Source organism: Adiantum capillus-veneris, chromosome 7 (assembly GCF_014529385.1).
Source record: "Adiantum capillus-veneris isolate H3 chromosome 7, ASM1452938v2, whole genome shotgun sequence".
In the NCBI taxonomy this organism is placed as follows: Eukaryota; Viridiplantae; Streptophyta; class Polypodiopsida; order Polypodiales; family Pteridaceae; genus Adiantum; species Adiantum capillus-veneris.
The window spans coordinates 99,528,546-99,539,520 of NC_140937.1; the positions used below are offsets into that span (position 1 = coordinate 99,528,546).

At 44.0% G+C, this 10,975-nt stretch overlaps 1 pseudogene across 1 annotated transcript; it reads left to right on the forward strand.

Annotated features, from left to right (window-relative positions):
* The first annotated feature begins 5,286 nt into the window (after nt 1-5,286).
* On the forward strand, nt 5,287-6,890 carry LOC147454316 (cytochrome P450 71A1-like; annotated as a pseudogene). Its single transcript, XR_015188619.1, has 2 exons — nt 5,287-5,939; nt 6,038-6,890. The product of XR_015188619.1 is annotated as a cytochrome P450 71A1-like (transcript).
* Nucleotides 6,891-10,975: the final 4,085 nt, after the last annotated feature.

A 10,975-nucleotide genomic window follows, 5' to 3' on the forward strand; every position in this document is an offset into this window, starting at 1 on the left:
ACTCAATGCATTTCCATCAGATGCTGTAAGAAGAGCTGAGTCCATTGTATTCTTCAAGAAGTAGATGTCTCCTGACACTAGACTGTCATCCTCTGCAACAGTGTTTGTCACATTTATTTCTTGAATCTTCACTGAGGACTTGTTCTTCTCACCATGGTCTGCAGCGTTCTCTTTGCCTTTTTCTGCTTTCCATTCTCTGCGGTCTCTTTTCATGTGACCCTTCTTGCCACAATGGTAGCATTCTATGTCACTCTTTCCTTTAGCACTGCGGGACTTGCTACGAGACTGATTCTTCTTTCCACCTTTGTACTTTTCTTTGGTCCTTCCCCTGACAACTAAGGCTGTTCCTTTGCCTTTGTCCATTGTCTTTCTATTGGTTTCTTCAGTAAACAGACTTTCTTCTACACCTGCTATGTTCAAACCATCTGGAGGTGCAGAATTACTCAAAGCTGTGCGAAAAGTGTCCCAACTTTCCGGCAATGTGATCAACAGGAACATAGCTTTAACAGGTTCATCAAACTTGACACCTTGAGCTGACAACTGACTATAGATTGTGTTGAATTCATTCAGATGATTGGACATAGGTGTCCCTTTTTTCATCTTCAAGTCAACAAGCTTCTTAAGCCAGTATACCTGTGAAGCTGCACTCTGCTTCTCATAAAGATCACTCAGCTTTGACCATGCTTGATAAGCTAACATCTCGTCTGCTACATTGAAGTAAACGCTTTTTGCCAAAGTCAGCATAATGGTAGAAAGTGCCAATTCATCCATTTCGCTCCATTCATCTTCGTCCATATCTTCTGGTTTTATCCCCTTGAGCTTTATAGGTTTTATCTGCTTCTTTTGTACCAACACGTGCCAAATCTGCTTCTTCCACAATGGGAAATTGGTTCCATCCAGCTTCTTGATATTGTAAAGAGCAGTGTCTTGTGATCCAGCCATAGCTACGCTTCAAAGTAGTTTACTTTTCTGGGAAAAATTCGGTAGAGTTTCCCCTATAAACTGACCTCTGAACCAATATCAACCTGTCAAATGAACCAAGAAAACTTCAGATTCTGCATAAATTTCGGCAGAGTCTCCTTTGTAAAATGGCTCTGGTGTACTAAAAACAGACCAAAAAACAGCTCAGAAAACACTGTCTCTCTAACACTGTAAGCTACGGGTAAACCTGTCCTGCACCTGTACTGTCTCTCACTATCCTGTCACTGTCCTGTAAGCATAGACTGCGACAATGCCTCAACGGTAGTAAAGCAAAGATGCAATCCCAACTGTCTAACTCAGAGTCAATACATCCTAGCTGCCTATCTAAGGGTGCTCGAGGGATCGCTCCAAGACCTGTATCACCGAAAGGATCTCAACATTCGAGAATCCCCCAGCTCAATAAAACCTCACTCGACCCTCAACAAAGGCTGCAGTAAATCAAACAGTACATAGACTTCCCACAAAGTCATACATCCACAAATTTCCCACTGTATGCTGTAACCGCTGCGGCGGTTGTTTGCTGCGTGACTCACAGCCAGCAAACCCTCAACAGACATACATCATCTCTGACAATACATCCCATGTGGAAGTACCTGCAATGTCAGGATGAAATCTGGAATATCAAGCAGCAAACACAAGCTACCTGATGAACTAGTGGATGTCGCCTACAGTCTGTGTGTAGATGCGTCCGTGTCGTATGTGACACGCCTCCAAGAACTGTGAGCCGTCCTTCGATGTGTAGACAGCCACAAATCAACACTCTGGGAGTGTCGATATCCTCAGCACCTGCAGTCGTAGGCCGAAAACCCCAAATTTACAGAGTCGGATCTGCACCCGCTGAGACCACGTAGTCGAAAATGGCATGTGCAGACCTTTGTCAAAGCCGAACGGTGGCCGAGATGACTTCAGAATGAAATTCTGAGAACACCGAGCCCTTTGGGCTCGCCCACAGGATTTGGGGCCGTGTCTTCGCCTGTCGAATTTCACTCCAATCTGAGCTGGTGACTCTAGCCTCTTGCAGTGCTACCCCGAGCCTCGATCTGAGCTCTGATACCAGTTGAAGGAGTACGAGCGAAAGTGCGACGCGAGAGAGAGTGCGAGAAGAAGAGCGACGATATGGTGAACTCGCTCTACTGTAATGTGTAGAGCATAGTGAGTTTTTATTAGGTTTTTACAAAAGAATATGTGTACATACCTGGCGGCCCGCCCACTTACCTGGGCGACCACATTGGGCTTTATACCCCAACAAAAATATCCAAGAATTGGTAAAAGGTCCATCAACTGGAAAATCTCTTTACCTATTTGGGGTGTTAATGTGAGGGTTGGTCTTTGTCGAGCAATTAATCCATTTTCTATGTGTGAAAAACTTTAGCTTTCCTTTAAAGAATACACTAATGTCATAAAATAATATCTAGAAATTTTGAAAAGTGTGTGAGTTCAACGGTAAAATATTTCTTTCTCTCTCTCCCCCTCATTAATGAACATGTGTATATACACATGCAATGTGATGGTCTCTCTCTCTCTCTCTCTCTCTCTCTCTCTCTCTCTCTCTCTCACACACACACACACACACACACACGCACACAAGCAATGTGGTGCTCTCTCTCTCTCTCTCTCTCTCTCTCTCTCTCTCTCTCTCATGTGGACAACGATCTTTGCATTTGCATGCAGCATGTCCTCAAAGCGAGACAACCCCAAGTCAACGTTAGGCGAGCTTTTTTCTTTTTTTCAATCTCTTTAAAGAAATACATACTTCCAAAATTTTCTAAAACATATCAATATTGGTCTTGAAAAAAGCCCCTTTAAAAAATAAAACCAAATATATCTTCAAAAATTACATTTTCATTAAACAAAAAAAAAATCTAAAATTTTTCCTTTTTTGTTATATCTTCAAAAAGTAAATTCGCATAAGTAACAAAACTTCCACTAAAGTTATCCCCTTTTTGTTATCTGCAATCAAACTTCAACATTTATTTTATGTGGAAATTAAAGTCTCTTGAGTCAAATTTCAACATTTATTTGATGTGGAATAGAAAGTCTCTTGAGTTTACATTTGAAAAGGCTTGTCACTTCTTACATTATGATGCAATCAAACTTCAATATTTATTTTATGTGGAATAGAAAGTCTCTTTAGTTTACATTTGAAAAGACTTGTCACTTCTTACATTCTGAAAAGAGTGTCATTTCTTACAATCTTACCCTTTATTTTTGCATTTTAGATTAAATGTTTTGTAAGGTGTTGTTTGAAATGGACTAGGGAGTGACACGTGGATGCCCTCTCCTTCCTTGAAAATTTTTTAAGCTGCATTATAAAGAGTATAGATATAGATTACGTTGGCAAGGCTTGGACTGGCATTGTGTCAAATGCGAAAAGAGTAACCATTAAGCTACTAGAAGCAATTGTGAAAGCACTTCTGAAATGACACACTGTACTATGATTTTTTTGGGGGTAGGATAGGCCCTAAAAAGGGACCCGTCTTTTTGTTTGTATACTTACTCTCGAAGAGGAACTAAAACTCAACAAGGAAAAGAGAATGGAGTGTATGCCTACCATGCAACCACACAACTCTTGGCCTTTCATAATCGGCACCCTCTATAATATTCACATTCACATGTTAGAGTAGTTTTGCACGTAACAGAGATTAGGTGTAATTCTACACTTAGCTTTTTTGTAGCATTTACCGAACGAAGACTTTGTAAGTCCAATTCAACCGTTTTTGGTAGAGTTAACCGAGGAGTTCCTCGTTTGGAAGCTACGCAACACCATGACGAACTGCAACACTCTTTTTGTAGGTGCAAGCTTACAAAAAACATGATGCACGATTTACCTCCTATAACTTGGCGTGCGAATACACACTTATTTGCCTTGTTTAGAGTGCCTACATAACTATGCTAACGCCGTATTAAGAACAGATGGAGCCTCTGAAATGAAGGGACCGTTTAGTGGTGACGAAGCAATCCAGTTGCTTCTATTTGTAACGTATTGTCCGTTGATTGCTGTTTGGTTTTCAGCGTTGCAACAGGTCCTTTTTACGACAATCAGTTTAGCACGCGTGCCTTAATCAGGCAATCTTCTGTCTCAAAGGTTGAACGACTCTTCAAGCGGGGGGGGGAGGGTCGTCACTAATTGACACCTACTTTTGGGAGGTGGGGTCAATGGCTCACGATCACCGGTTGATTGTGACCATTGGATTGCCTAGGGAATGCAAGAGATTCCCACTTTTCCATATTCGGGGCTTGAACGCTACCCTCTCCCCCTTGAAATTGACTCTAACCACTAAGCTATCACAAGTCCGTTGAAAGGTATGTGTGTGCCAAGTTTATAGATCACGGCTTAGCAGACAAGTTTACATCTAGTTCACATCGAGCTCACATTGAGTTCACACCAAATTCGTGTGGTGTGCATACCCTCCCAAGCTCACACTTAGTTCACGTCGAGTTCACACCAAATTCGGTGTGGTGCACATACCTCCCGAGTTCACTCTTAGTTCAAACCTAAGCTAGGTTCAGACTGAACCGGCGGAAGAAACAAGCCTTCCAAAATCTTCCGCCGTCTAGTGTGAATAGTGTGGAGGAGGAAAAGTGAAAAAGTGAAGGGGGTTGAGAGAGGCCATCAACTCTTTGGGGGGGGGGGGGGGGGGGGGGGTCGGAAGAAAAATGGAGGGCCCGGCGGAAGAGTGCCTCAAATTCCAACCAGTTAAATTTTGCCATGGAAGATCGACGCCCTTTTCCATTTTTCTTCCGCCGCCTAGTCTGAATCCACCCCTAGTTCAAACGGTCACTTTGGTGGCTGATGCAGCGAGTCAAGCATATGGGGAGGCCTTTTCAATTGGGGGGACGCCCTCAGACAAGTGGCAGGCTTGGATGATAGGATGCGCACATGCAGCAAACCTGGTTGAACGGCGGTGAGGGGAAAACTGCAAGCCTCAAATCGGCCTTTCGCGCACATGCAGAGAAATCGGCGCCGTTCGTGAGCTTGTTAGGAGCCTTTTCAGCGTGTCATAGCCTGTCAGTCAATCACAAGCATTCCCGCTTCACCAACGGTGCTCGCCAACTACAAACGGCAATGAAGGGGGCAATGACGTTCTGATAGAGCCGGTGGCGCAACGGAGGGAATCCTACAGGGGCGTCGTGGGCCTGAGGTGGGCCTTGTACACTTTTCGAACGCTCGGAGAGCATTGAGGCGTGCATGCGCTTGGCCACCTGCACCTGCTTGGCCACCTCCCCCACCAGTCCCTGTGCAAGTTCGCCCAAACCTACCGGCCCTTGACGGGTTTGCGCTTGGGGGGCATTCCCACCATTGTAGCATCGTCGCCCCAAATGGCTAAGGAGGTCTTGCAGACCCACGATGTGGTGATGGCTTATCGGCCACGCACAGCAACATGTATTTTGATGGGAGGGACATGGGGTTTGCGCCTTACGGGCCGTTTTGGAAGCGAACAAGGCAGCTGTGTGCGACGGAGCTTTTCGATGGCAAGAGGCTGGCGTCCTTCAGGCATGTGAGAGAGGAGGAGGCGTCCGATCTGGTAAGTGCAGTAGTGGAGATGGGGCAAAGGGGGCAGAGAGAGGTGGAGCTGCGGCCCAGCTTGCTCGCGGCCTCCAACAACATCACCTGCAGAATGGTGATGAGCAAGAAGGTGGGCGATGTGGTCTCTACACATGGCGGAAAGCATGATCTACTGAGCTTAACAGTGGAGCTGCTTCTCTTGCTGGCAGTGTTTTATGTGGGCGATTTCATTCCCTGGCTTTCCTGGCTCGACCCCCACCGCTACCTAAAGCGCATGAAGATCGCTGGCCAACGAGCCAAAGCTCTGATGCAGGAGGTGATCGACCAACGCCACCTACAGGCTCGACAGGGAGCCTCTGCCCAAGACCTCCTGGATGTGCTTCTTGCTGCCTCTGAGGATCCCAACCAGGATGTTCCAATCACAGATGACAATATCATGGGTCTCATATTGGTACCTACTTCTTACAATCGCGTCTGCATTTTCTTGTCATATAGTGGTTGGTTGGAACCTCAAATCACATGAATACCTCATGCTATGCTTTGAAACAGGATTTGTTTGCAGGAGGCTCAGACACATCATCGGTGACTGTGGAGTGGGCATTAGCAGACCTCATAAACAACCCAAAGGCAATGCAAAAGATGCAAGAGGAACTTGATTTTGTTGCTGGAAAAGAAAGGCTTGTCACAGAGGATGACATAGAGAGTATTGAAAGAGAGTATGCGACTACATCCTTCAGTTCCCTTGCTCATTCCTCATGAGTCTGTCCAAGAATGTCAAATTGGAGTATACAAGATTCCTGCAAAGACGTATATATCAATACATGGGCCATAGGAAGGGACCCTTCCATATGGGAAAGGCCTCTTGAGTTTTGGCCAGAAAGGTTTGACAACAACAATGTGGATCTACGTGGCCAAAGCTTTGAATTATTGCCATTCGGTGCCGGACGTAGGGGATGCCCGGGATGGGCATTAGGGCTTTTAAATGTCCACCTCATACTTGCAACTTTGATTCAAAGTTTCGCTTGGTCCCTAGAATCTTCATGTAGCTCACTAAAGCACTCTTCTCACATAGAATGCCTTGACATGTCCGAGAGGTTTGGACTCACAGTCACGATGGATAAACCTCTACAAGCATATGCAACCCCAAGGTTGCCTCTACATATGTACTAGATACTTCTCTGCTGATCTTTTTAATTAGCTTACAAAGTCCAATTGAAAGTCATCCAATACACATCATCATTGACTCCATGAGGGATGAACTTAAGACCTGTCTTGTCCAAGAGTTAACACCGCTGTAGTTTCTTTGGCATGCATCCTTGGGCTCAAGCAAGTTAACATCCCTCTTTCGAGCAAAACTAGACCCCTAGCACCACTCCTAATCCATGATTGTTATTGAGCCCTGTGCCATTAGTTTGGTGAACTTGCCAGTTGATGAGTTTAATATTACATGTTTGGTAGTACTTCAATTGTGTCAATGCAAAGTTAACATGAGGCTCCTTTCTCAGTACAAGGGTCTCCAAGGTCCGGGGACAGGCGATCCTGACCGTCTATCTGGACCTCATTATTGGACGGAATGAGCCTGAGCTTTCAGATGTGTGACAGGTTATCCTTCGTAATGTCAGAGATAGTGCGCAGGCATTTTACCCTGATTACGGAATGACTAAGTGATCATTCAACGCCGCCCATTTACTAACGATTAAAAGGCATAATATAAGCCCATGCATGCTCCGATGCTTGCCAGCTCAGCACTTGGAACCTGAGCTTGCAACAACCTCTAAAGCGTTGACACATCAGCACACGGAAGCCCATGCATCGGTGTCACAAGCATGTATTTGCTGGTAGGCCACTGTCACTGCTGGGAATCGCTTCGACTGTCGTCAGCTGGTTCCAGTGCCTAGCAAGGAACTTGTTGAATAGGTGTTCAAGGTCCTCTCTCAACACTTTACATCCTGAACACCTATCCAATCCGAACCCTCTAGAAGATACCTTCACTCTTGTAGGCATGGCTCCCCAAAGAACTTTCCAAATAAAAATATTCATTGATAGAGGCCAGTGTGTATCTCAAATGTTGTTGGTTACCACCGTCCACCTTGCTTTCGGCCATTGCTTTCCCCATAGCCTATTAAGGGAAGGAGCCAATCTAGCGTGGCCACCTACGCATGATAGATGTCTGCAATGCATTCATCAACTTCTATCAAACCATTGGTCATCAAACCCTTTTGTATACTATTTACATGTTGTCCGCGTTTTAAGTCATCACACTTTGTAAAAAAAATAGGTCCATTGTTTGTTAATCTTACCAAACCGTAGAGAACATTTCCTTTGCATATACATCATGCGAGAACTTTTCTCTTCTTGTACCATGCAATCTCGCTCTACAATGGTATATTGCCAAAACCTCTCATATCTCTGTAGTCTTTGAATTCTTTGTTTGTCTTTGGCAACGGTGCTCTCTAAAACTTTCATGATTCCTTTCATGGTCCACACAAATAGTAAAGAATTGTACTGCACGCTTCCCATCCCTACTCCTTATCCTAGCATAAGCTGACCCATTGTCCATCACCTTGGTTTCCATGCGAGTAGCAGTGATGTATGGTTGCCCAAGGATCAGAGGGTATGTAGACATCTCCTATATAAAGAAATTCTGGTCATCTTTCACATCCCCTATAGTCACCTTTACATTTAGACAAGCTCCGTACAACTCCCCTGATGAGTTGTTTGTTGCACGAATCATCCATCCATCCATGATTTTACCAGGGTCACAGTAGTTTGCTTGCCCAATGACTCTTCAAATAATAACTTTTGTGAGTGGTATCGACTTCATCTTCATCATCCAAAAAGCGAACGTGTTTTATTGCTTCCCTAGAACTGTAGCATCCAATAACCTTTTCTTCACCTTGCTCGCGACAGAACTGTACACCCTGTGTATTTAAAGTCTCTCTTTCACCTTGTACATGGATAGATTCAGTAAGAGAATGTTGCTTTCTCTTTATAATGTCAATTATTTATTCACGGAACTCTCACTTTGTTATGCCAAGGTCCTCATCCTCCATCTTATTGTTCAAAATCCTCTCTTTGAAGACCTTTTTGAGATCCGTTGTTGCCTCATATCGGATTGGAGTTTGTAGGCTGGCCCTTCGCTTTGGATTTCGTTGCTTCCTTCGTCTTCTCCTTAGAGGCTTTCTACAAAGGCACTTCAAGGATTAACATTTATTGTGGAGAACTTGATCTAAGAGGCACTATGTCATTTTTGCGTCCACTCCTCATGGCCCTTTCTGAAGACCCTTCATCCCCATTCTTATGCCTACGTTTCACTTCAATGATGGCCTCATTGGCTTGACATTTGGCAATGTACGGATGCACTGAATCTATAGGGTCATTCCAACCTGTTTCTAAGGCAGTCTCCAGCTTCATGTAAAACCTTTGTAGTCATTTTACCATTCATAGCAAATTCTATAGCGCATGGCCATAGCTCTCCAATGCCATTAGATTCCTCTTCTCTAACCTTGACCGGTTCTCCTTTTTTCTTAATAGGCTCCACCTTCAACCCATAGGCGGCTGCCTCAATCATCAAGATGGCGTGGCTAGTAGCCATGTCCTCAACTAGTTTCTTCATCCCGCCTTCTTCAAGTTTGTCCCGAAGAGCTTACCTATTTCACTTAAGTGAATCTTACCATGTTTAAATAAAACAAGCTCCTTCATCAAGGCATCTTTGAAACTTTCACAATCCCTCCTTGCATGGGCGGTACTATCACACCATATGCATCTATTTATAAAACCTTCTCTGTTTTGAGGTCGTTGCCCTAGATTGACCCGATGGTTTCCCCTTTGCTTCCAGCCTTGTAAGTTTTAACTTTAGCTCTTGTATTCCTTTAACAATATCATCTAAGATGGACTTGTCTTTGTTTGGAACCACAATTACAGGCTTTATGGGACTCTCAGGAACGATTGCGGCTTGAGTAGGGTTAACTATCATCTTGTCTCTCCTCCATCGTTGTCGCTTGGCTAGCAGTGAAATTGCATCTTCGAGCTCATTCAAATCAGTCTTCAAGCCCTGTTCCGCATACTTATCCTCACGTAGAAACTCTTAACTTCTCTTGAATTTCTTCACTTGCAGCTTGCAAAAAGAGCTCTGTCTTCTCTGAGTTTAGGGTAGCCTTTCCAATCCTTGACAGTTGATCATATCAGCGTTTAAATTCTCTTAGCAGTTCGATAGGCAAAAGACCCTCTTTTGGCCTAACTACCCACTCTAAAAAGTCGTCTTTGTGACTTCTTTGGAGTCTTCCATGAAATACTCTTCTTTTAAGGCTAATTTGAATGCTTCCGAAGTTTCCCCATGCTCATTTCTAATTCCCCTTATATGCTCTCTGATCTCGGGAGCCACAACTAGCTCAAAACTTTATACCAGCTCTGCTTCAGGCACTCGATGCAGCTCCATCTCTTTTACATATCTACAAAGATACTTTGTTTCATCTTTACCATTTAATTGGTCCATTTTCTTTACTACTGATTGAAGCACTTTGCTTGAGCAAAGCTCCCTCCTTTCAGCAGCTTGCTGCTATTGCATAAACGTTGCAAAGACTTGAAACATTTGCATTGTGACAGGATAAAACCGCACCTCCTGTTGCTCTTGTTTCTCCATAGCTTTAAAGATTTGTTTTGAGACCTTCAATGAAGCTTTTGAACCCTCACCCTAGCCTACTTTGTGTCGGGTTCACCAAAAATGTGTCAAGAAGTGCGCAGTGCGGCTAGGAAAGCATCGGGCCTCTGACTGTGAGGATTCATAGCAAAATCAAGCAAGTCATAGATGATTTGAAGCTCAAAATAAACAAAACTCCAGCCATAAAATCTCCTCTTTGAAAAATAACCAAGATTAACTTAAAACTCTTGTGTGTGTGAAGATTAGGTGTAGGCTCGCTACCAATTGCAAAGATGTAGTGCTCTTTTGACCTGTTAAAAACCCTAAATTGACGCTTCAATTCTTCATTGTGACCATTTCATGGAAGCTTCAGAACTTCATTGGAGAAGCCCAAGTAGTTATTTGAGGAGGGGAAACCCTCATTGGAGGCCTCACAGCCTCAAACACGTAGTAGAAGCAGCACGGGACTACACTGGCACCTTGGATTGTAATGGCTGTCAAGAAGTGCACAGTGCAGCTAGGAAAGCGCCGGGCCTCTGACTGTGAGGATTCATAGCAAAATCAAGTAAGTTGTAGATGATTTGAATCTAAAAACACACTGAAAAATAACAAAACTCCATCCGTGAAATCTCCTCTTTCAACAAGAATCAAGATTAACTCAAAACTCTTGTGTGTGTGAAGATTAGGTGTAGCTTCGCTCCCAACTGCAGAATGCAGTGCTCTTTCAACCTGTTAAAAACCGTGACTTGATGCTTCAATTCTTCGTCGTGATCATTTCATGGAGTCTCAAAACTTCATTGGAGAAGACAAAGTAGTTATTTGAGGAAGGGAAACCCTAATTGGAGGCC